Consider the following 24,320-nt stretch of genomic DNA (forward strand, 5'->3'; position numbering starts at 1 on the left):
GTATTAGAAAAGTATCATGGTAGACAGGATGATTAAATTATAATGAATTACTATCACAATTTTGTGATAAAATGTCACTGAAAGACCTTTTTTCTATAAAATAGACTAACAAGTACTACAATAAAAGCACAACAAATCACCAAAATTAACACAAGAAGTAGTAGAAAGCCTAAAGAGAGCAAAAGAGGAAACAGAGAAAATTATTAAAAATTATCCACAGCACTGAAGGTTACCATTGTGAGAGGGATTTTCCAAATAATTCTTTAAAGATCTCATACTATCATCTATGCCAAGACACGGATCAGGAGGAAGTTTATCCAAGATAACTCTACAAGATAATGAACACCTCAATCCCTAAAGCCGATAACGTTTCCACAAAACGAGAAATGAATTGATCAGCTATTTATATGAAAATTTAAATAACCTACCAGAAATGGACACTAATAAATCAAATTAGGGATTCAAGCCTGATGTAATATGAAAAAAAATTCATGTATATCATATGGTAAATAAGAGTAGTTTAAAGAAAATAGATATTAATTTTATAGGTATAGAAAAGAAACTGGGTTATTTCCAAACGCATGTCAAGAGGTAAATAATTCTTTAAAAGATAGGATTCTTCCTTTTCAAGTTAATTTTTTTCAAAATGGAAATGTCTTTAATTTTCTGAATAAAACCACAGAACCATTGTTTAGTCCAACTATACTGATACAGATGCGCAAGTGGAACAGATCTACAACTTATGGGTCTTCTGGCTGGTGTCTGAAGCTCTGCAAGTGTGGATGCCTGTCCATCAGCTCCTTGGATCAAGTGGTTTAATTACCAGGGAGAACTATGCAGTTAGAGGCAGAAGCTCATGGAAGAGACTGTGGAAATAAGAAGAGCCCAGAAGAATAAGCAGATGCTGAAAGGAGAAAGATAAGTTTTTTGTTTGTTTGTTTAATGATACCATTTTGCCACAGCAAGAAAGTAAATGAATGAAGGCAACTGGTCTCCTGGTCTGTTAAGGATCTTGTAGGAAGAGGCACCTGGCACCTATCATCTCTGCCAAGACACGGATCAGATGGTTAACTATCTGCCTTTGGCTCAGGTCATGATCTTGGGGCCCTGGAATTGAGCCCCACATCAGGCTCCTCCCCCACCCTCTACTACTCTCTCTGCTTGTGCTCTCTTGCTCTCTCTCTGCCAAATATATAAATAAAATCTTAAAAAAAAAAAAGAATCTTGTAGGAAGAATAAACAGTAGCAACTGGCAAAGCCAACTGCAAGCTACCCAAACTGCTAGTAAACTTCTTCCAAAGGAAAATAACCACCCTCTCCACTGATGGAATAAACTAGACTGGGCTGATTCCAAAATGGGCTGTGTGTGTGCCTGTGTGTGTGTGTGTGTGTGTGTGTGTGTTGTAGACAGGATCATACTATTATTCCATTTACATTCGCTCAGGTACTAAGCAAGGTTGCTGTGAATCATTAGACCCAAACAAGGCTTAGAGGATGATCTGACAGCATTGTTTTGTGGGCATCTCCTCAAGCTCACATTAGTGAATAAGTACCCTGGACTCTAGGGAACACTGCAGGTAATGTCTAAGATTCTGACTTGGTCTTCAAGTCTGGATCAATAGCTCCCTTATCAGCTTCACTTGTGTATCCTTATACATCGTCTTAAAAATGGGCTTATGGTCTTACCTGGATAATTTTAAATGTCTGTTGCAACAAAATCACTCATCTCTCATTACAAACTCTTGATCAATTTCCTTTTTAATTTTCCTGTTTCTAAAAATAGTTTTTTAATTTTTTTTTTGCAAAAACATATCCAGTAATTTCCACATTAATGATAGTCTAAACAAATGAATTTAAATAGGTCTGAAAACAAAAGTTGTTTCAAAATCAGTGGGTTCCAGAGGTCTACAGAACATCTGAGTCCTAGGAAACAGTGCCACTGAGACCAATGACCAAATTCAGGTCATATTAGATATATGAGAAACTAAAGTTTTTCCTAGCCAATTAACAATTAAACTAATATCCAGAAGGAAGCTGGATATCACAGGGAGATAATATCACAACTGGCTGTCGAGACAGATCCAGCCAATTGTCAGTTACGATCTCACTACTCAACAGTGTTCAAGAAGAAACTTTAAGAATGATATTAATTTTCAAGTGGAAAGAACATTTGAATAAACTATGTGTTTTGTCTATAGATGTACAGTTATGCACTACTGATAAACCTTCTAAGAAAAATATCAAATTGCTCTGATTTTTAAGGACATCATTTGAAAAATCTTTCAAGCTGCTGAGAAAATAGGTGAAATAGAAAAACTGGGTGCTATGATTGAAGAGTGTGAAAGACTAGACAAAATTGAAGCCCTTCAATCTATGAGAGAAAATCTGTAAGGAGGACTATGTAACTGATTGAAAGTGTTTTTCTACAGAGGGGGAAGACAATCAGAACAACATGCCTACAAACTAAGATTTTACAACTAAAGCATAAAGTCTTCCTAGATATAAAATTGTTTAAGATTTAATTAATTTGGAAAAAAGCAAAGAATGAAGCAATAAAGAAAAGTAGCTTATAAGAAAAAAAATGCTAATACACAAATTTAAAAGTACAAAATAAAAGTATGGCAACTTTATCCTCTCTGCACTTCAAGAATGCAATTTTGTAATAATTTGATATTTATGCTTCATTTACATGGTATATATCTTTATACACTATAACTAATATATTTCCTATATGAAATATGGGAAATTTATTTGGGTTTTTTTTCTCTACAAAAAATAGGTGCATACCATACAATTTATTCTCTAATATTAGTGTATATAATTTATTTTGTTATTATTGTTGTTGTTGTTTTAAGATTTTATTTATTCATTTGAGAGACAGAGAGAGCAGGCAAGTACAAGCAGAGAAGAGGAAAAGAGAGAGGGAGAAGCAGACTCCCCACTGAGCTGGGAGCCCACCATGGGGTTCCATCCCAGGACCTGGAGGTCATGACCTGAGCTGGCACTTAACCATCTGAGTCACTCAGGCACCCCTAGTGTATATATTTTAAAAATATATCACAGACTTCTGCTGGTGGGAAGCTGGAATAGATAGACTTTTCTCTATTCTTCTCACTAAATACAACTAAAATCCCTGAACATTATATGTAAAACAATGCAAAATGCTCTAAAAGATGGAAGGATGCAGACTGCCTAGGGACTCCAGGACCCTAAGAACAGCAAGGTGGTTTTATGTGGTTTGTTTTGCTTTTTTGTCTGGCTTGGCTTTTGGTTTTGGGGGTGGAGGGAAGGAGTTGTTGTTGTTGTTGTTGTTTGTTGCTTCATGTAGCCTAGACTTGAAGCCAGGCAACCTAGAGGCCCCAACAAAGCCTACTCGCTAGCTAAAGGACCAGGAAAGGAACTGCATAACAAGAACCTTTTAATCAATAACTCCTCTACTTTGGCTACCACACACCACAGAAAAGTCAGTAGCCTTACTCCTTCTCTTGGCAACAAAGGCTGAGTTGGGAGCCTAGATATCTGCTCTTGCAAGGCTGCAGCAAAACACCTCCATACCACCTCTACTCAGGTTAATTTAAAAATAGAAACAGAAGGAAGCCAGCATACCTTGATCCCCAAACCAGGCAAAAACTCACCAAAAAGGAGAATTTCAGACCAATATCCCTGATGAAGATGGATGCCAAGATTCTCAACAAGATCCTAGCTAATAGGATCCAACACTATGTTAAATAAATTATCCACCATGACCAGATGGGATTTATCCATGAGATGCAAGTGTGATTCAACATTTGCAAATCAATCAATGTGATAGAACAAATCAATAAGAGAAGAGGGAAGAACAACATGGTCCTCTCAATTGATGCAGAAAAAGCACTTGACAAGATACAACATCCATTCCTGATTAAAATGATTCAAAGTATAGGGATAGAAGGAACATTCCTCAACTTCATAAAATCTATGAAAAACCCACAGCAAATATCATCCTCAATAGAAAAGCTGACAGCCCTCCTTTTGAGATCAGGAACACGAAAAGATGCCCACTCTTGCCACTGTTAGTTTGACAGCTTAGAAAAATGGACTAACTCCTTGAAAAACATAAGCTACCACAACTCACCTCATACTGAACAGATCATTTTAATAGCTCTCTGACAGTTAGAAAATCAAATTTGTTATTAGAAATTTCCCAAAAAAGAAACCCCCAAGATCAGATGATTTCATTGCAGAACTCTACCAAATGTTTAAAGAATAGTTAACACCAATTCTATATAATCTCTTTCATAAGGAGAGAAAACATCCCCATTTATTTTATGTAGTATTACTCTGATATTGAAACAGACAAGGACAGTAGGAAAAAAAAAAGAGAGAGAGAGGGAGAGAAAACTCAGACCCATAACTCATGAATACAGATAAACAAACAAACAAACAAAACCTTAACAAAGTATTAGCAAATACAATTCAGCAATATACAGGGGGACAAAACAGGGTTCATTCCAAGGATGCAATTTTGGTTCAATATTCAAAATCTAATCAATTTAATCCACAACACCGATAGGCTAAAGAAGAAAAAAATCACAATAATATTAGTCAATGCAGAAGAAGCATCTGACAAACTTTAACCCCACTTCATGATAAAATCTTTCAGAAAAATAAAAATATAATTTCCTCAACTTCATAAAGACCATCTTTTAAAAAGCTGAAGTTAAATTATACCTAATGTTGACAGACTGAATGCTTGCCCCCTAATATTGAGAAAAAGGCAAGGATACCTGTTTTCACCAAACTTATTCAACTTAGTGCTTGAATTTATAGCCAGTGCAATAAGATAAGAAAAGGAAATGAAAGCAAGTTGGAAAGGAAGAAATAAAGCTGTTTTTATTAGTAGATGACATGACTGTCTATATAGAAATCTACAAAAAACTTTGAAAAATAAGTGAGCTCACTAAGGTCACAGGATACAAGGTATACATACAAACAAAGAGTATAGAGAAATACTAACACTGAACATGTGGACACTGAAATTTAAAAGTTAAAATGCTATTTGCAATCTTTAAAAATATGAAATACTAAAATACTTTTCTAAGAAAACATCTGTAGGATTTGTGTGCTAAAACCACAAAAAACTGATAAAAAAATATACCTACTGTCTAAATAAATAGATACACATACTACATTAATGGGTTGGAAAATTTCACATACTAAAGATGTTAATTCTTCCTCAAACTAATATACAGGTTTGGTACAATCCAATAAAATTGTCAACAAAGTGTTTTTTTCTGACACACACAAATTATCCTAAAACTTGAAAGGCTCAAAAACCAGAATACTAAAACAATTTTAGAAAATAATAATAAAATGAAGGGGGCCAATCTACACAATTTCAAGACTTATTTTACAACTATAGTAGCAACACTGTGTGGTTTTCTCAGAGGCACAGACACATAGATCAATAAAAAAAAATACAGAACCCAGAAATATACCTACACACAGATGTCTGGTTTTGAAAAAAAGTACAAATCAGTTTGATGAAAAGAAGATGGGCTTTTAACCAATGGTGTTAGACTGAATGGACAAGCATATACAAAAAATAAATGTCACCTTAAATCTCACACCTTACAAAAATTAACTCAAAATGGTTCATGGATTTATATTGAAATCTAAAATTATAAAACTCTTAGGGAAAAAAGAGAAACTGAGATCTAGGGCTATACTATTCTTTTACTTGGAGCCAATATCATGACTCATAAAATTAAAATTGCATTTCATCAAAATTAAAAACTTTTAAATTATAAAAGATCTTATCAGGACAATGAAAAGTTAAAGAGTAGGGGAAAATATTTGCAACACATATAGTCAACAAAAACTTGTGTCTAGAGTATACAAAGAACTCTCAAAACACCACAGTAAGAAATAAAAAGAACAAAACAAAAAAACAAATAATACAATTAAAATATGGGCAAAAGATATCAAGAGACATTCCATTGGAAAAGATAAAAAAAAATAAGCCCATGAACAGATACTCAACATAACTGACCATTAAGGAAATGAAAATGAAAACCAAATTGAGATACCACTATATACTCCTCTCAGAATAACTAAAATAAAAAATAGTGACAATACCAAATGCCAGCAAGGATGTGGTTATAATAGAAAATGAGTGGTACAGCCACTCTGGAAAACAGTTTGGTAATTTCTTATAAAACTAAACATACAATGACCTCACAGCCCAGCAAGTGCTCTCCTGGGCATTTATCTTACAGAAATGAAAGCTTGTGGTCACAGAAAGATCTGTACCTGAATGTCTATAGCAGCTTTATTTTTAATACCCCAAGATTAAAAATTCCCCAGATACCTTCCAACAGGTGAATGGTTCAACTGTAGTAAATTCATCCATGAAATGATTTCTCAGCAATAAAAAGGAACTACTGATGCATATAATAACCCAGAAAAATCACCAGAAAACTGCTGAGTGGAGAAAAAAAGACAATTCAAAAAAAATCACATATTCAGTGATCAGATATACATATATGAATTGGATGGATATATCCATATCTATCTAACTACATATATATATATGTAAATACATATATATATATATATATATATATATATATATATATATATGTCTCAACTTGAAATCACAGAACTATAGAAATTAGGAACAGTTCAGTAGTTGCCATGGGTTAAGGATGGGGTGGGAATGAGAGAGGAAGTAGGTGGCCATAAAAGGGAAACATGAGGGATACCTGTGATTATGGAAATGCTCTGAATACTATTTCAATTGCAATATCCTGGTTATGATATTGGACTCCAGTTTTGCAAGATGTCATCTTTTTTGGAAACTAGGTTAAGGATATAAATGAGCTGCCTAGATTATTCTATAACTGTATGTGAATATAAAATTTTTAAAATGAAAGTTTAACTTAAACCCTCAATTAACAGAAAGTCATATTCAAGAGATAAATTGTAATACTAAGTCTTCCATTCCTTTCTAGGTCCCAGACATGGGTCATGTAAGAACGACAATATGTTTTATCCCAAGTTTTCCTATTGTCTGTTTTACCTTTTGTATTTATTACACACACACACACACACACACATGCACACACACATGTCAATATATATAAATTGTGTGTGTGTGTGTTATATACATACAGATGCCTGGTTTTGGAAAAAAGTACAAATCAGTTATATGACACACACACACATATCATACATATTTTATATTATAATATACTACATTTTCCTTTCCATTTCTCCTTATAACCCAGTGCTGACTAAAAGAATATGAACTCTCTCTTGGTTCACAGATAACAGTATTTCATGTCAGCTGGTTCCACAAATCTTTCTCTGAATTTCTCTACCTCTAGTGATCTCCAAACTCTCAGAAACCACCCACCAAAAAAGTATTATGATATTTTCTAAGAATTGCTTCCTGAGCATTCCTCAGTATTCTTTAATTCTCTAACATGTACCATCTTAATGAAAACACCGCAACAATTATTTTCCATGATTTACTTTCTTGATGCAATTGGGCTTAACTGTTATGAGTTTGGAATGAATATTAGTACCTAATCTCTTATATCTCCTCTTTAGAAATTTTGTGGAAGATACTCACAAATAATAATAGCCAATGAGAAACAAAGCACTACTTTATTCAATATTGAAAAAGCATTTCATACATTAATGCAATGCTCTGCTATAAAATCTATTTGGTAAAATATGGTAGAGACTAAAATCTTCAGCCATGCTTCTGTTTCTTCCCAGCTAGGTCTTCAGAAAGAATATGACCTTACAAATCCATTTACCAGATATGGATAAGCCATTACTAAGAAGCAATGAATTGGGCTTGATATGGAAACAATCAAATTTCATCTACAGAAACCATTGACTTGTTATTTTAACTGTTAATTTTTTCTCAATGCTAGATTATCTTTCCTCCTCATTATGTAAATTAACTAAATGAACAATCTAAGACTATTAATACATTTCTCCCAAGAACTGAAGGTGATGCCTGTTAGCACTTTACCTGGGTTATTACTCAGTCTATAGTTAGCAATAATTAAGCATTTTGAAAATTCAAATGGATAACATTAGAGATGATAGATTAAAAGATTATAACCCTATGTAAAAATACAGCAAAAAATTTTAGAGAACATTTTCAACATCATGTAAAACAAAATATCCACTTTGACTACTACTCTTCAACACTGTACAGGAAAGGAATGAAATATATCAGAATTAAAGGTAAATAGTTTCAGCGTTTTCAAATATTGTTCCATTTAATTCTGAATAACTAAAACAATCATTAGAGTACAAAATTCTGGTGTGAAACACTATATCGTGAAACATCTCTCTCCTATTCCTATCTCTGTTCTGTTTCTCTCCCTGGAGGAATTTATATTAATAGGCTCTTTTACATCTTAACAGATATAATTTACATACACATATTCAGGATAGAAGATTATTTAAGGATGAACTTTATATCTGAGCAATACATTTTCTCTCTGTAGCCAGTTTCAATTCAATGGGAGCTGGTGCTTAGAATTACTCTAAGGAGGTATTTCAAGAGACCTGTATGAATACCAGGTCTCAGTTGGGAGAAACAATTTATCTGATTAACAATGTCTGCTATGGGCAAGACACCCAATATGTGGCAACCTGCAGTGTATTTCGAATTCCTGAATTGTTATTCTTTAGTTGTCAAGGGGAACTAAACAAAAATACAACTCCAAGAGAACAACCCACATAATAAAATAGTTAAGAAAAATTTAAAACCATAACATAACCAGTGATAAAGCCAGATAAACCTCCATACCTAAATAACTTCTTCCTTCTGTTACAAAAGCTAGGAAAGGGAGAGAGATCAGAAATCACTGGGGGAGAAAATTGTCTCATATCTACAGAAAGAGAATAATGAGAGAGTATGGAGTATTCCCCTGCCCAGGATTTCTTAGTGTTTATAGTTAGTAACAGATAAAGTAGTGCTCTTCCCCAGCTTCAGGGCTTTTGCCTTTTTGAAGCTGCATCTCCAATATTTATCAGTGCCCCTTGGATCTTCAGTGAAAGGCACAGTTTAGCTATTGTCCACAAAAGTCTCTAAAGTAAATTGGAATTAAAAATTAATTAAATTTACTTCAAGGTCACATGTATCCTGGAATCGAAGGGAACTTAAATAGCCAAAACTTACTACAAAGTTATCCAAGTATAAAAACACACATAGAGACCAAGGAACTAGAACAGGAACCCCAGAAGTAAATCCTCACATGTATAGTGCCAAGACCTTTTAATGGGAAAAGGCAGTCCTTTTTATGGTGCTATGAAAACTGGATATCCACATGCAGAAGAATGAAGTTATATCTTTACCTTATACCATATACAGAAATTAACTCAAAATGAATCAAAGGTCTTAATCCATTTGAATGTATTTTTGTGTATGGTATAAGAAAGTGGTCACTTAATCCTTTTACATGTTGCTATCCAGACCTAAATGTGAGACAGGAAACCATTAAGATCCTGGAGGAGAACAGAGACATCAGCCTCTTTGACATCAGCCATAGCAACTTTTTACTAGACATGTCTCCTAAAACAAGGGAGACAAAAGCAAAGAGAAACTGTTGGGTCTTCATGAAAATAAAAAGCTTCTGCAATATATGTTTATAAGCAATACAAGACCAAGCACTTCAGTTCTTCCAGTTAAACATTCAGTTCATTAAGATTGTGGTTAGATTGCAAATATTTTATATTGCATCTATGTAGGGGAGTTGTCAATCCAGGATGTAGAAAGGAAAAGGACTGATTCTGGTTATTGTTTCAAAGGTTAGTTATCTCTACTGAATTTGCAATTCAGAAAATCCTAAAACTTATATTGTAATAATTTTTATTGATAAATTTTCAGAAATATATGCATACTTATTCTTTTATTTCAGCCTGGCCCTTGGAAAAAAATCCAAGTCTTAAGTGACACATTCCAACATAAAAATATTGAGAAGGGGGTTGGGGTAAATTGGAAGGGGAGGTGAATCATGAGAGACTATGGACTCTGAAAAACAATCTGAGGGGTTTGAAATGGTGGGGGCATGGGAGGTCGGGGTACCAGGTGGTGGGTATTATAGAGGGCACTGATTGCATGGAGCACTGGGTGTGGTGAAAAAATAATGATACTGTTATGCTGAAAATAAATAAAATTTTAAAAATTAAAAAAAAAAAGCTTCTGCACAGCAAAGAAGACAACCAAGAAAACTAAAAGACAACCTATGGAATTGGAGAAGATATTTGCAAATGACATATCTGATAAAGGGTTAGTATCCAAAATCTATAAAGAACTTATCAACTCAATATCCAAAATATAAATAATCCAGTTAAGAAATGGGCAGAAGACATAAACAGACATTTCTCCAAAGAAATGGAGGAAATGGAGACTTACAGAAGGCCAACAGACCCATGAAAAAAGTTGCTCAACGTCACTCATCATCAGGGAAATGCAAATCAAAATTACAATGAGGTATCATCTCACACTTGTTACAATGTATAAAATTAACAAGACAAGAAACAACAGATGTTGGTGAGGATGTGAGGAAATGGGAACCTGCTCCCACTGTTGGTGGGAATGCACACTGGTGCAGCTAGCTATTCGGGAAAACAGTATGCAGAGTCCTCAAAAAGTTAAAAATAGAACTATGCTCTGATGCAGAAATTGTATTACTAGGTATTTTCCCAACGATACAATAATACAAATCAAAGGGGCATGTGCACTCTAATGTTTATAGCAGCATTATCAACAATAGTCAAATTATGAACACAGTCCAAATGTCCATCAACTAATGAGTAGATAAAGAAGATGTGGGGGATGTGTGTGTGTGTAACTATGAAATGCTCAGAAAAGAACATAAGGGAAAAGTTTCATGGGTATAATAACAACTTCTTGGATATGACACCAAAGGCACAAGCAACCAAAGGAAAAAAAAATAAATTGGACTAAAGCAAACTTGAAACCTTTGCCCATCAAAAGACTCTTATCAACAGAGTAAAAAGTCAACCCACATAATAGGAGAAAATACCTTCAAATCATGTATCCGAGAAGGAATTAATATCCAGAATATATAAAGAACTCCTAAAAGTCAACAAAAAAACCTAAACAACCACATTTAAAAATGAGCAGAAGACCTGAATAGAATGAATTTCTAAATCATTCATTAGACAAATGAGTATTAAACCCACAATTATGATGGATATTATTTTTAAAAGTTGGTAAGGATGTAAAGAAATTGGAACCCTTTTGATGAGAATTTAAAATGGTTCAGCTGCTATGGAAAATAAGGTGATTCTTCAAAAAATTAAACATAAAAAAGTATCTATGTGACACAGCTATTACAGTTGTGGGTATATACCCAAGAGAATGGAGAGAATGCTCTTGAATAGATATTTGCACACCCACGTTCACAAAAGCATTCCTCACAGTAGCCAAAAGGAGGTGGCAATTCTAGTGTCCATAAATGTATAATACATAAACAAAACGTGGCCTATATATTCAATGAAATAATATTATTCCACCTTAAAAATGGAGGAAAGACAGGCGATTTTGAAAATCAAAAAACTTAGAACTGGCTACATAATCTGCAGATACAGGGCCCCTTGTTCAAAAGTTATTAACAATTTCAAGACGGTGATAGCCGAGCGGAAACCAAGCATGGGGGCATGAAACTGACCCCCAGCAAAGTGATAGGGAGGGGTAGAGTGTATACAGTAAGTGTAAAAAAGTCTGAACGAGTGATATAAAGTAATAGGTGTGAGATTTTTAAGGATGGTGAAGAGGAAAGTCCTCTCTGAGAAAATGACTTCTAAGTGAAGATGTAAAGAATGAACGGATGGTGCCATGGAGCTTTCCTGAGAGACGGCAAAATCCCCCAAATAGAAGTATATCTACACCCAACCTACTGAAGGAACAATGGCTGGAGTAAAGAAGAAGAGAGAAAGAATGGAAAATCTGAAACCAGAAACTTTTAGACATGAGAAGGATATAAGGCAAATATCATTTAAGGCCCCTCAGGTCATATTGAATACTTTGGCTTTTACTATGGGTGGCATCACATAAAATCCCACATACGCAGGATGGCTTTATACCTTTGTTTATCAGAGTAAAAGCTAAAACACTTTTCATAATTATCTCTTAATGTATCTTGACCTTGAAAGAAGAGGAAGTGGATATAACATATATATTGATCTCCTCTCAGAAAGCTAAAATTAAACAATGAAGTGACTTCATCAAGTTCTCTGCAAATACTATCATTTGCATTTTACCATATCTACCTTATGGGGTGCTCCAGAGCCCAAACATCCTCTTGGCTCGCAAGACCATGGCTTGTCTCATTCCCTCCTCCCCACCCCCTCCCAGTACATTCATTTAGGCCCCATGATACCTAATGACAAATGCAGTGGTTACTCTGGTTTTAAACTTATAATATCTAAATAATAAGTATCTTCTAAAATGATGTTTCCTTGGAAATTCACCCTTAAAATAAATCTTTCAGCACAATATTGAGATCTATTTGTAGCATTTTCACAGCAGATAGAAACTTGTAACTTCTGATCACATTAGATTGCTATATTAACCATTCTATATGTACAGTCAGAAATATTTATTGAATAAATGATCCTACAAGTTGTAAGCCATTATGCTAAGATTTATGAAGGACAAAGCAGTGGGAAGGCACCATCCTTTTATGCAAAAAACTTCCCTGTGATAGAGGAGAGCAGAAAGGCACTCAGCTTGCTTGAAGGAGAAAGGCAGGGACAAATCAGAGATTGAATCAAGTGTGAGGCAAATCCAAGGAAGCAAGAGATCACTTCTGACTACAGAGTAAGGTGAGCTTCCTGAAGAGTGGCAAACCCTGGGCAATCTTAAGTCGGGTATATGTCAATTGGTGTGAGAGAGAGAGAGAAGGAAATGAAGAGAAACTGGAATAAGAGAAGATAATGAAAGCATAGGTAAAAGGTGGGGAGACATAATTGGGGAAAAGCAGAAAAGCTGACCACAGTAACATTGGAGAAGAATTGTAATGGAGAAGATATATACAAGGAAGAAAAAGGGAAGAGGGAGAAGAGGAAATAGGAAAAGGGGAAAGAATTTGAAAAGACTCAGGGAAGGGAGACGTAGACAGAAAACACCCAAAGTGAAGAAATGCCCTGTGAAGTAGTAGAACTGCCTACACCAAAAGACATTAGGCTGTGGGTCTCTATCCAAGAGTTCCCCTGAACACATAGCCTTGGGTCTGACATCTTAATCTCCATGTAGTTCTAGACCCAATCAGATGAGCATCCCTTTACATTTTGCTTCTCTTCAACATAGCAGCAGCAAACACTCTCACTCACACTGCTTCAAACACTCTCAGGGCCAAATCTCAAGAATTCCATCCCAAGAGGCACTTGAGTTTTTGCTTGATGACTGTTTCTTATTTTTTGAAAGCCACAGAGCTTCTGCACAAAGGCCCTCGCAAACAGAGCTAGGAATTGAACGGATAATACTTTCACGTGCCCTGAAGCTACCCAGCGGGTCTAGAACTAAAAGTGAAACTTTCCCAGCTACTTTTTCATATACAAATAGTGTTAAATTTGAAACCGGCAGCTGTGCACTTTAACCACTTTCTCTTGCGTGATTTATTCCAATTGCACTTCTTAAATAAAACTTTCATTTTAGATATGGAAATAGATTTCCTTCCTGAACAACTTGTTCTTCTAGAAATAAGTGTTGAGTCAGATATGTGACAATGATTCTCCCAAAAGAAATATGCACCATAAACAGCATCTTCCTATTTGTAGTTGACTCGTGTTCCTCTGTGATGGGAAAGCTTCTTCATCCACATTTTGGGGATGAAAAGGAAGTGTCTCATGGAAACAGAATAAAAGATTTCTGAGGAATGTGAATTGCCTATGGAACAATTTAAAATATCTTTCAGAAGCAGGAAAATGCAATTTAAGATATCGGTAGGTACTCAAGCAGGTAGTTCCATGCACCAGTTCTCACAGACATAGAAGCCAAAGTATATTTTATAGTCATTAGCATGGAAAGAGCAATTTTCACATCAGAATATTCCCTGCTTTATGTTTCCTAGAACAATCATTGCTTTCACTATTTCATAATAACTGAAAGCTGTTCTAAGGGAACATTTCCCCTACGGCTCACATTATGGTAAACATTCTATGTAAATTATCTCATTTTACCCTTACAACAGCCTTAAGAGGAAAGCACACGATGCCCATTAAACGGACCAGGAAACCGAGAATTAAGAGACTTACGTAAGTCTCCTAGGTCACACGCTGGCAAAAGTTAAGACTTGGATAGGCACCAAGCCTAGATTACTCCAAACACTGGGCACTTCTGCGGCCTCTAACTGAAGCTTCCTTGTCAGATGATGTGTTCAGCATGCTAGAGTCCCACCTGGGGGCTAGGTAGGGTAGGAAGCTGGGCTCTTAAGGGGTCAATGTGGGCAGGGCCTGTTTGGTGAAGCAAGAAAAAGGTGAAGAGGAAAGAGTTCAAAGCCCTTGAAAGAAAGGCAGAGATAACAGTTGTGTGGACCAGATGGAGAATAAATGTACTATGACCAAAAGCCAAGTTTCAAAACTATATATGAACTTGAAATAAATAGGAACAGGTCAGAAATAAGTGAGGATTTTCTGGGAGATCTGGTTAAGTGCCAAGTAGGTTGTCCATGGGTTTGTGACCAATGGGTGAATAAAGGTAGCTTAAAGATAATCATCCTTTATCAGACTGTAATTAACTCAAGATAGTGACAGGACTAGAAGCAGCAGCAAACTGAAGTGCTATTATCATAATTATCATCCTTCATTATGAGAAGCAATATATGGAGTCAGCAATATGCTACATACATTAAGAGGTGATATTGGAAACTAATATTAAATCAACCTCGTGCACCGATGTGTCTGAATATAATATCTTTTCTATAGCCTTCCAGATTTTCAAGTTGTACCTGCTATTATATACTTAAATATTTTTTGTAGAAAATAAATACAGTAATATTAAAAACAATAAAATTATCTTGACATTCATAAATCACCACTAATATGTGGCGCATATGATTGCCCTTACCTCTCATATACGTGCATAAATAGAAAGGAAGAAAGATAGAGACGGAGGGAGGGTGAAAGGCAGGAGATAAGAGAAGGAGAAGTGATAAATGTAGGAACAGTAAGAAGATGGGAAGGGAAAAGGAAATGAAAACCTAAATTTATAAACTTTATATACTTCTATTCATACTACGTTTTAACTATCTCAATTTATATCTCAAGCTATAAACTAGTGTTAATTTTTCTGAATAAAATTCTTCTGGGGATTGATGTGCTTTTTGCCTGGCAGATAACAGTGTTCTTTATTTCAGAAGAAATTTTCTTCAAGTTTATATATTTCATTACATTTTATATTGTCTTTGGCCTTTTCCAAGGATGCCAATTACATATGTGTCATATCTCCTCTCATCTGTATCTATGATCACTTCTAGAATAAATGCTTTTTAAGTTTTATTCTATTTTGTGTTGATGTTCATGACTTTCATCTCTCTAAAAGATTTTGTTTTTCTCCCATTTTTAGCTGCCTTTTGACCCCTACGTCTCAGCTCATTTCACAGATCGTTTCTCTTCTCCTCTTGACCCTTTTATTTCTTTTTTTGAGGTCTTTTATAAAAGAGAACATGTTGGCCACCACATCCTGGAGGGAAGATATTTAAACATCCAAAATTCAGATATACAAAAATGTAACTTCCTTTATTCTATGTAGGTGATCTCATAGAGTCTTAAGCCTCTCCGTCTGCCTAGAGCAGAATATGACATATGTTTCCTTGATTTATTAATTTTAAACACAATCGACTTATTTTTCTGTTAAGGTTATTGGTTATTTAACTCTCTTACAAAATCACCATGAGATTAAAAGAAAAATTCACAAAACGTTAGCAAATATATAGAGAACTGAATCAAGAGACTCCTCAACCAAACCCAGGTTCCTCTGAGCTCTCTTCTCATCTAGGCTCTGTCCTTCAGATACCACAGCCAACTTAAGTTGCTGCTTGGGGAAGCTCAAAGCAGCCAGAAGAATTTTTTTTTTAAAAGATTTTATTTATTTATTTGACAGACAGAGATCACAAGTAGGCAGAGAGGCAGGGAGAGAGAGAGAGAGAGAAGAGGAAGCAGGCTCCCCACTGAGCAGAGAGCCCGATGCAGGGCTCAATCCCAGAACCCTGGGATCATGACCTGAGCCGAAGGCAGAGACTTTAACCCACTGAGCCACCCAGCCACCCCTCAGCCAGAAGAATTTAATGGTAGCTCCAGCCAACACCTAAAGATGGCATTCTTTCCTGTCTTCTGGTCTCTGTGGAAAGGTAGAAGCCTAATGTCAATATGCACCAGTTAGCAAATCCAGATGACCTAATTACACTGATCAACCTGCCAACCTGTTTTCTGTAATTTTCTATTTCCCTGACTTTGCTGGAACCCCTGATCATTCCTCCTCCCTCATTTTCCCACTAACATGGCCAATCACCTCTTCACAGATTGAAATTGAGCTGAATTTTCATTCCCCACTCTCTTCCCTTCTATAACGGTTACTGCCTAAAAACGGACTACTGCCTATAACAAGTGTCTGGCTTTGTTTCTCTTTGACATATGCATCAAGATATACCACGTACATGAATTAAAAGACAAAATTATCATAATGTCAGTTCTGTCCAAATTATTCTATAAATTTAATATAATCTCAATAAAATATGCAATGTGTGCATGTAACTTAATCCTATTCTAATATGGAAAATAAGAATTTCAATAATAGCCACTATAACTTATTGGAATGTAGAAGGAATTGCCTTATACAATATCAATTTTATTATAAAGCTATTTTGACGAAGACAACATAGTACTGACAGAGACATGCAGTGAAACCAATGGAGTAGATGGGAATTCAAACTCAAACACTCACCTATAATTACACTTGATACATGACTGGGATGATCAATCAACGGGAAAGGATGGACTATTTAATATATTATTCTGAGACAATTTGTTATCTGCATGGGAAACAAATTAGGTTTTTAAGTTTACCCAATTCATAAAAATAGAATATTATCATTTATATAACATTTTAAGACACCATACTTACATATTTTGTGCTTGCTCTTCATACACAGATATCTAATTAAAATGTAGAAATGCATAGGAATGATGAGCAAGTAAGAGTTACTTCTAGGGAAGGCAGGTGAAAGGTAGTCAGAGATGGCACCCAGAGAGCTCAGTGCCTATAATAGTTTATTCCTAAAAAAATAATTTGAGGTAAATTTGACAAGGTATTACCATTTTTAAATGGCTGTTTTATTATTCTCTATATCTGTATATGTGTTGGAATTACTCTAATTGGAAAAAAGAATTAACATTTACTGAACTTTTACTCCATACCAATCATGACACCTAAAGCTTGCATTTACAATTTTATATATTCCTCACAGAAATTCTAAGTGGTCATGATTTAGGTCCATTATATTTACAAAGAAACTGAATTTTAAAAACAGTTAAATTTCTAAAAGGTTAAAATATCCAGAAATGTCTAGTTCCAAACACTGAGACACTAAAGGATAAATTTTAAATGTGTCTCCGATGGGTATGCAAGCTGGTACAGATAGCCACTCAAGAAAACAGTATGGAAGTTCCTCAAGACTTTAAAAATAGAGCTACTCTATGATCCAGCAATTGCACTCCTGGGTATATACCCCAAAGACACAAATGTAGTGAAAAGAAGGGGCACATACACCCCAGTGTTCATAGCAGCAGTGTCCACAATATCCAAACTGTGGAAGGAGCCTAGGTGCCCTTTGACAGATGAATAGATAAAGATTACGTACATATATACAAAGGAATATTACTCAGCCATCAAAAAGGATGAATACCCACCTTTTTCATCGACATGGATGGAACTGGAAGGTATTATGCTAAGGGAAATAAGTCTATCAGAGAAAGACAGTTATCATATGGTTTCACTCATATGTGGGATACAAGGAATAGTACAGAGGATCACAGAGGAAGGGAGGGAAAACTGAATGGGAAGAAATCAGAGAGGAAGACAAACCATGAGAGACTCTCGACTCTGGGAAACAGAGTTGCAAAAGGGAGGAGATTGGGGGATGGGATAATTGGGTGATGGACATTAAGGAGGGCACATGATCTGATGAGCACCAGGTGCTACACAACTAATGAATCACTGAACACTATATCAAAAACTAATGATGTGCTACATGTCAGCTAATTGAACTTAATAAAAAAAAATTTTAAATGAAAATGAAAATAAAGTGTCTCTGACGCAAAGTATGATAAACCCATAGCTCTTATTCTAGTGTAGTTTGTCTCCATAAGTGCCTTTAGTATTTATTAATATAACATGAAAATACAAAATGTTTCCAATTTTCCATGGGGCCTTAATACAAGTTTTCAACACAATCATAAAGACTGTTGCTAATATGATAAAAATTCTACCATGCATTTGCCAAATTGATAGAGTACCACAAGAGAATGGGAATGATTTCTGAAATATTTTCTGAAGTTATTTGCCATGTTGTCCTTCAGTGTAATTAACAGAAAATTTGCCTAGGTGAAAGTCTTGCTGTGATGATCTCTGTTCAAATTCCTCAGTTTCTGGCTAGCCTGACCAGACACTTAAGCCTAGAGCAAGGGTTTCAAATTGGGGGAAAAAAAAGAAAAAGGAATTGGAAGAACTGTTTTCCTAGGTAAAATCAGCCAGTAAGGATGACTACAGATAATGGGAAAATCCACTGCATTTTAAAGCAATCTTTTTCTGTTCCTATATCACAATTTCTCTGAGATACTTACTTTAAGGTGAGATTGGTGTTGTGTCACAAGGAATACAAATATGTATTATTAGATATTTTCAAAATCCTCCTTAGAATAGTCATACTTACTCATTCTACAATAAAAGCATATGAATTTTTCTATTTCACCCAAATCTAAGTAGTGCCTGGAATTTTCAACCTTTTTAATTTGTATGAGTCAACAAATCTGATTAGTGTGAAATGCTATTGTTGTTTTAATTTGTATCTCCTGATTGCTAAAAAATTAGACAGGCATCTTTTCTTTTCTGGCTATTTTAATTTCCTATGTGAATTGCCTACTCATATCCCTTAAGTACTTTTAAAATTGGTTTATAATTTTTATTTTGACTTCTAGGAGTTCTTTATATGCTCTAGATACCAACTTTTGTCAGTTGTATATATTAAAATTATTTTCTCTAAGCTAATAACATACTTGACATTTTGTTTACTTAGAAGCTCTTCCACATTATCTTGTTTAAAAAAAGAACTGGAAAATATAAGCACTGAGGGGGATATGATTGATGGACCCATTCATTCCAGGTGCTCCAGTGGCTTAATTAAAAACTAAAACTCTCAGTCCTCTAACCCTCTCTCTGACAAACTTAAATGACCAATGCTAGAGTTCTCAGAATGTTCATTTCTTATGGCTTTCAACTCTCTGAATACTGCCTTTTGCCTGACACACCATACCTTCTCTCAACTCCTTTGACCTTAGAAAATGTGTTTCACTACTGAAATCACATTCTCCTTATGTGTTTTCTCATATATAACAAACCACATATCTAGGACCCAACATAGCCTATCCCATCAAAGAAAGTAAAATACATTAACGAGATTCCTCCAAAGGCAAAGGAAACAAAAGTGAAAATGAACTTTGGAGACTTCATCAAGATAAAAAGCTTCTGTACAGCAAAGGAAAGAGTCAACAAAACAAAGAGGCAAACCATGGAATGGAAGAAGATATTTGCAAATGGCACTATGGATAAAGAGCTGAAATCCAAGATCTACAAAGAATTTCTCAAACTCAACACCCAAAAAAACAAATAATCAAGTCAAAAAATGGGCAGAAGACATGAACAGACACTTCCCCAAAGAAGACATACAAATGGCTAACAGACCCATGAAAAAACTGCTGATCATCATTAGCCATCAAGGAAATTCAATTTGATACCATTGAGATACCACATTATACCAAATAAAATGGCAAGGATTAACAAGACAGGAAATAACAAATGTTCAAGACGTTGTGGAGAAAGGGGAACTCTCTTACACTGTTGGTAGGAATGCAAGTTGGTGCACCCACATTAGAAAACAGTATGGAGATTCCTCAAAAAATTAAAAGCAGAGCTACCCTATTTTGCTGCAGTTCCACCAGTGGGTATTTATCCTAAAGATACAGATGTAGTGAAGAGAAAGGCCATCTGTACTTCAATGTTCATAACAAAAATGGCCACAAATGCCAAAATGCCCTTCAACAGACCAACAGATAAAAAAGATGTGGTCCAGGGACGCCTGGGTGGCTCAGTGAGTTGAGCCGCTGCCTTCAGCTCAGGTCATGATCTCAGGGTCCTGGGATCAAGTCCCACATTGGGCTCTCTGCTCGGCGGGGAGCCTGCTTCCCTATCTCTCTCTCTCTCTGGCTGCCTCTCCACCTACTTGTGATTTCTCTCTGTCAAATTAATAAATAAAATCTTAAAAAAAAAAAAAAGATGTGGTCCATATACAGAATGGAATATTACTCAGCCATCAGAAAGGATGAATACCCAACTTTTGTATCAACATGGATGAGACTGGATGAGATTTTGCTGAGCGAAATAAGCCAAGCAGAGAAAGTCAATTATCATATAGTCTCACTTACTTGTGGAACACAAGGAATAACATGGAGGACATTAGGAGAAGGAAAGGAAATGTGAAGGGGAAGAAATTGGAGAGGGGGACAAACCATGAAAAACTGTGGACTCTGAGTAACAAACTGAGGGTTTTAGAGGGTAAGGGGATGGAGGGATGGGTAAGCCTGGTGGTGGATATTAAGGAAGGCACATATTGCGTGGAGCACTGGGTGTGGCACATACACAAGGAATCTTGGAACACTGAAAAAATGAAATTAAATTTTTTAAAAAAGAAGACATGATATAGAAGAGAAATCCCTCTATTTGAGAATGAACATCTATAAAACACCTACAGCTAAATCATACTTAATGTTGAAAAATGGAATTCTTGCCACCTAAGACTGGGAATAAAGCAAAGATGTTCACTGTCACCATTCATATTTTACATAGGAATTGAAATAAGGAATAATAAAGCAAGAAAAGCAATGCAAGTTATACTCATTAGAAAGGAAAAAACCCACAAAACTGTCCTTCTTGCAGATAGTATAATTTTTTAGTAGGAAATCACAATAAATTTATAGAAAAAGCTCCTAAAATTAAGAATGATTTTTGATAAGGTCATAAGATATAATATTAAAACATAAAAATCAAATATTTCTATACTCTAGTGATGAACAACTGGAAAGCAAAATTGAAATGTTATACCATTTATAATCACTACAAATAAAAAACCCAAGTATATCTTCAAAAATGTATAGGAACTACATTATAAGTAAATCTAGAGAACAATATCTCTTATAAATATAGATATAAAAATTCACAAAATATTAGGAAATCAACAGTATATAAAATTTTAAATTAAATGTTAATATTAATAAATTAAAATTTATTAATAAATAAAATTACACCATAAGTAAGTTATGTTTATACTAGTTATGCATAGTTGGTTCAACATTCCAAAATCAATTAATGTATTCCAATATATCAATAGGCTCCCAGGGGAGGGGGAATGTAAATATACCAAAAAAGGTATTTGACAATATCCAAAATCCATTCTTCCAGCAGAGTAATCCCAAGCATGGTCCTTACCCTGCCAAACTCATAGAGGTTGAAAAATCAACAGATTCTATATTTTTATCATAAGTCTATATGATAACATGTTATTATCACATAAACATATAACTATATTTATACTATATAAACCTTACAATTTTTTATGGAATATTCCCTGGTGTCAGTTTCTTCAATTTTTCTTTTTATTCCTAGGAATACTTGAAATAAAAAACAAATGATCTTGTCAGATATAAAAATGAAAAAGGTCCCTCACATTTATTTATATCTTCATAGAATAAATACTGAGTATTTCAAAGTGAACTTCAAATAAGAAATGGATTCTCCTTACTCACAAATCCTGATGCTGAAGTCTTTTCCAGAATAGGTAAATGAGATCTGGGAATACACTCCACTGTTTGCTTCTCCTGGGAGTTGAATACACATGGTGAACAGTGAAAGCAGCTAGAAACTCCCTTTCAGCTCTACTTCAGGGTTGAGACTGAGACCAAAGTACTACCTCTTTGGGCAACTGCAAAGACTGAATGAGTAAAGCGCCTAGCATAGTGTTTCAGTAAGTGGTTAGAAAGCATAAATTCTTATCACCATCCTTTGCATCAGCAGAAATACTACTACTCAGATAGCTTGTGCTAGGATTGCCTCGTTTCCAAGGCTCAAATTGGACATATAATCTTTTACTTGTCTTTACCTAAGACCTGATACAAAAGCATCCCAGAAGGTCTCTCACATGACACCAAAGGAAAACCCATTTAATTCCACTTACTGGTTCTCCTGACCACATTTCTCTTCTATCAACTGTTTCTTCTGGTCAAAAAATCCCTTCCTTATCATGTACCTATGAAAGCTACAGTGCTTTGGTTGCCATCTATTATTTTCATTGGTGTAAGGAATATATCCCACAGTTTCAAATGGGACAGTGCTAAAAAAACATTCTAGAGCACTTTCCAAATATAACATAAGACCAGAAGTGATCAATGTTACCAGACCCCTTTTCCTCCATGGAGAAGTGATACTTCTTGGAATAGCTGCCTGGATCATTCTCCTGCTCTGAAAAGGACCACCAGTACAAAAGAAGACCCCATGTGATGGTGTCTCTGCAACATGGTCTTTCCCCCCCGAACAAGATGGTAACTAGTGACTCTCATAAGGAGGCCCAAACCTGACAGAGACACAGACACCATGTCATGTGCAGTAAGTCACACTCATGGTAATGCCAGGAGAGGTTTATGGACTCCTGCTGCTGAGGTTCTTAGAGCTCTCCTGATTCCTCCTTTGTGACTCCATATCCAGGTTTGCTGTGATTAAACATGACATGCCAGGAGGCTTCCTATAATATTGCTTACTTTTCTTAAGCTAAGCAGAGTTGCCCTCTGTTGATTGCAACCAAAAAATAACTAAACAAAACACATCAAATCTTTTTGCCAGGGAGACAAAAAAAAAAAAAAAAAAAAAAAAAAGACAAAGAATTCATTGGAATATTAAATGGGGATAAGGACAAGTTTCAACCACTTTACAATTTTGGAAAGTCTTGTAATGCTTCAGCCTCTGAGGTAATCATGGAGGTTTGTGATGAAAAAGTGAATTTGGGGATTTTTAATCCTATGGTTCTTCAGTTGGCTACGAATATCTGTCCTTTGATTCACCTTCTCCAGAGTTTATCATTATTATGTCTTTTTGTTTTGCAATAAAGAAAGTGAGCAATTAATTATATTCCCAGCAAAGTGAGTATATTCATTTATTAAGAAGTAATTATTGAAGAACTGGTATTAAGTAATAATTAGAGTTTCTAAATTCATTTCAAATATATTACTTTCAGTCCACATGGACTATTTAGGAGATAAATATTGGTAAAATGAGGATAATAATAACTACTTTCTCATTAAATTTATCATTTCATAATTAACTAGTATAAGTAAATTCTAACATTTTAAACTCTGAGAAATAGCCTGGAGGTTCCTCTGAATTAGGGATGTCAAAGAATGTAATAGTTATCTAAGTCTTCTTCCAACCCCTCAACTCTCTTTCTATTGAAATCATCCCAGGAGTAAGAAAAGGCCAAAGCAGAAAAAGGTACACCTGTATTACTAAATGAAAAAGGCCAATCTGAATGTTAACCTACTACATTACTTCAACTATGTGGCATTCTGGAAAAGACAAAACTATAGAAATGATGAAAACATCAATGGTTGACAGGACTTGGTTGAGGTGAAAGGATGACTAGATGGAGAAAAGAAGATTTTTAGGGCAGTGAAACTACTGTATGCAAGGGTGCATACACGCCATTATATATTCATCCAAACCCCAGGGATATACAACACCAAGGGTGAACCCTAATGTAAACTATGGTCTTTGTTGTATAATTATGTATCCATGTCAGTTCATCACCTGTAACAAATGTACCATTCTGGTTGATACTATGTATGATATGCATGAATGGAGGCATGGGGAAATACAAGAAATCTCTGTATCTTTCTTCTCCTTTTCACTAAGAATCTAAAATTGTTCTAAGGAATATTTTCTAATATTGTATTTACTTATTTGACAG

The sequence above is a fragment of the Mustela putorius genome, unplaced genomic scaffold (genome assembly GCF_011764305.1).
Source record: "Mustela putorius furo isolate JIRA1106 unplaced genomic scaffold, ASM1176430v1.1 tig00000698_pilon_pilon_pilon, whole genome shotgun sequence".
NCBI lineage: Eukaryota > Metazoa > Chordata > Mammalia > Carnivora > Mustelidae > Mustela > Mustela putorius.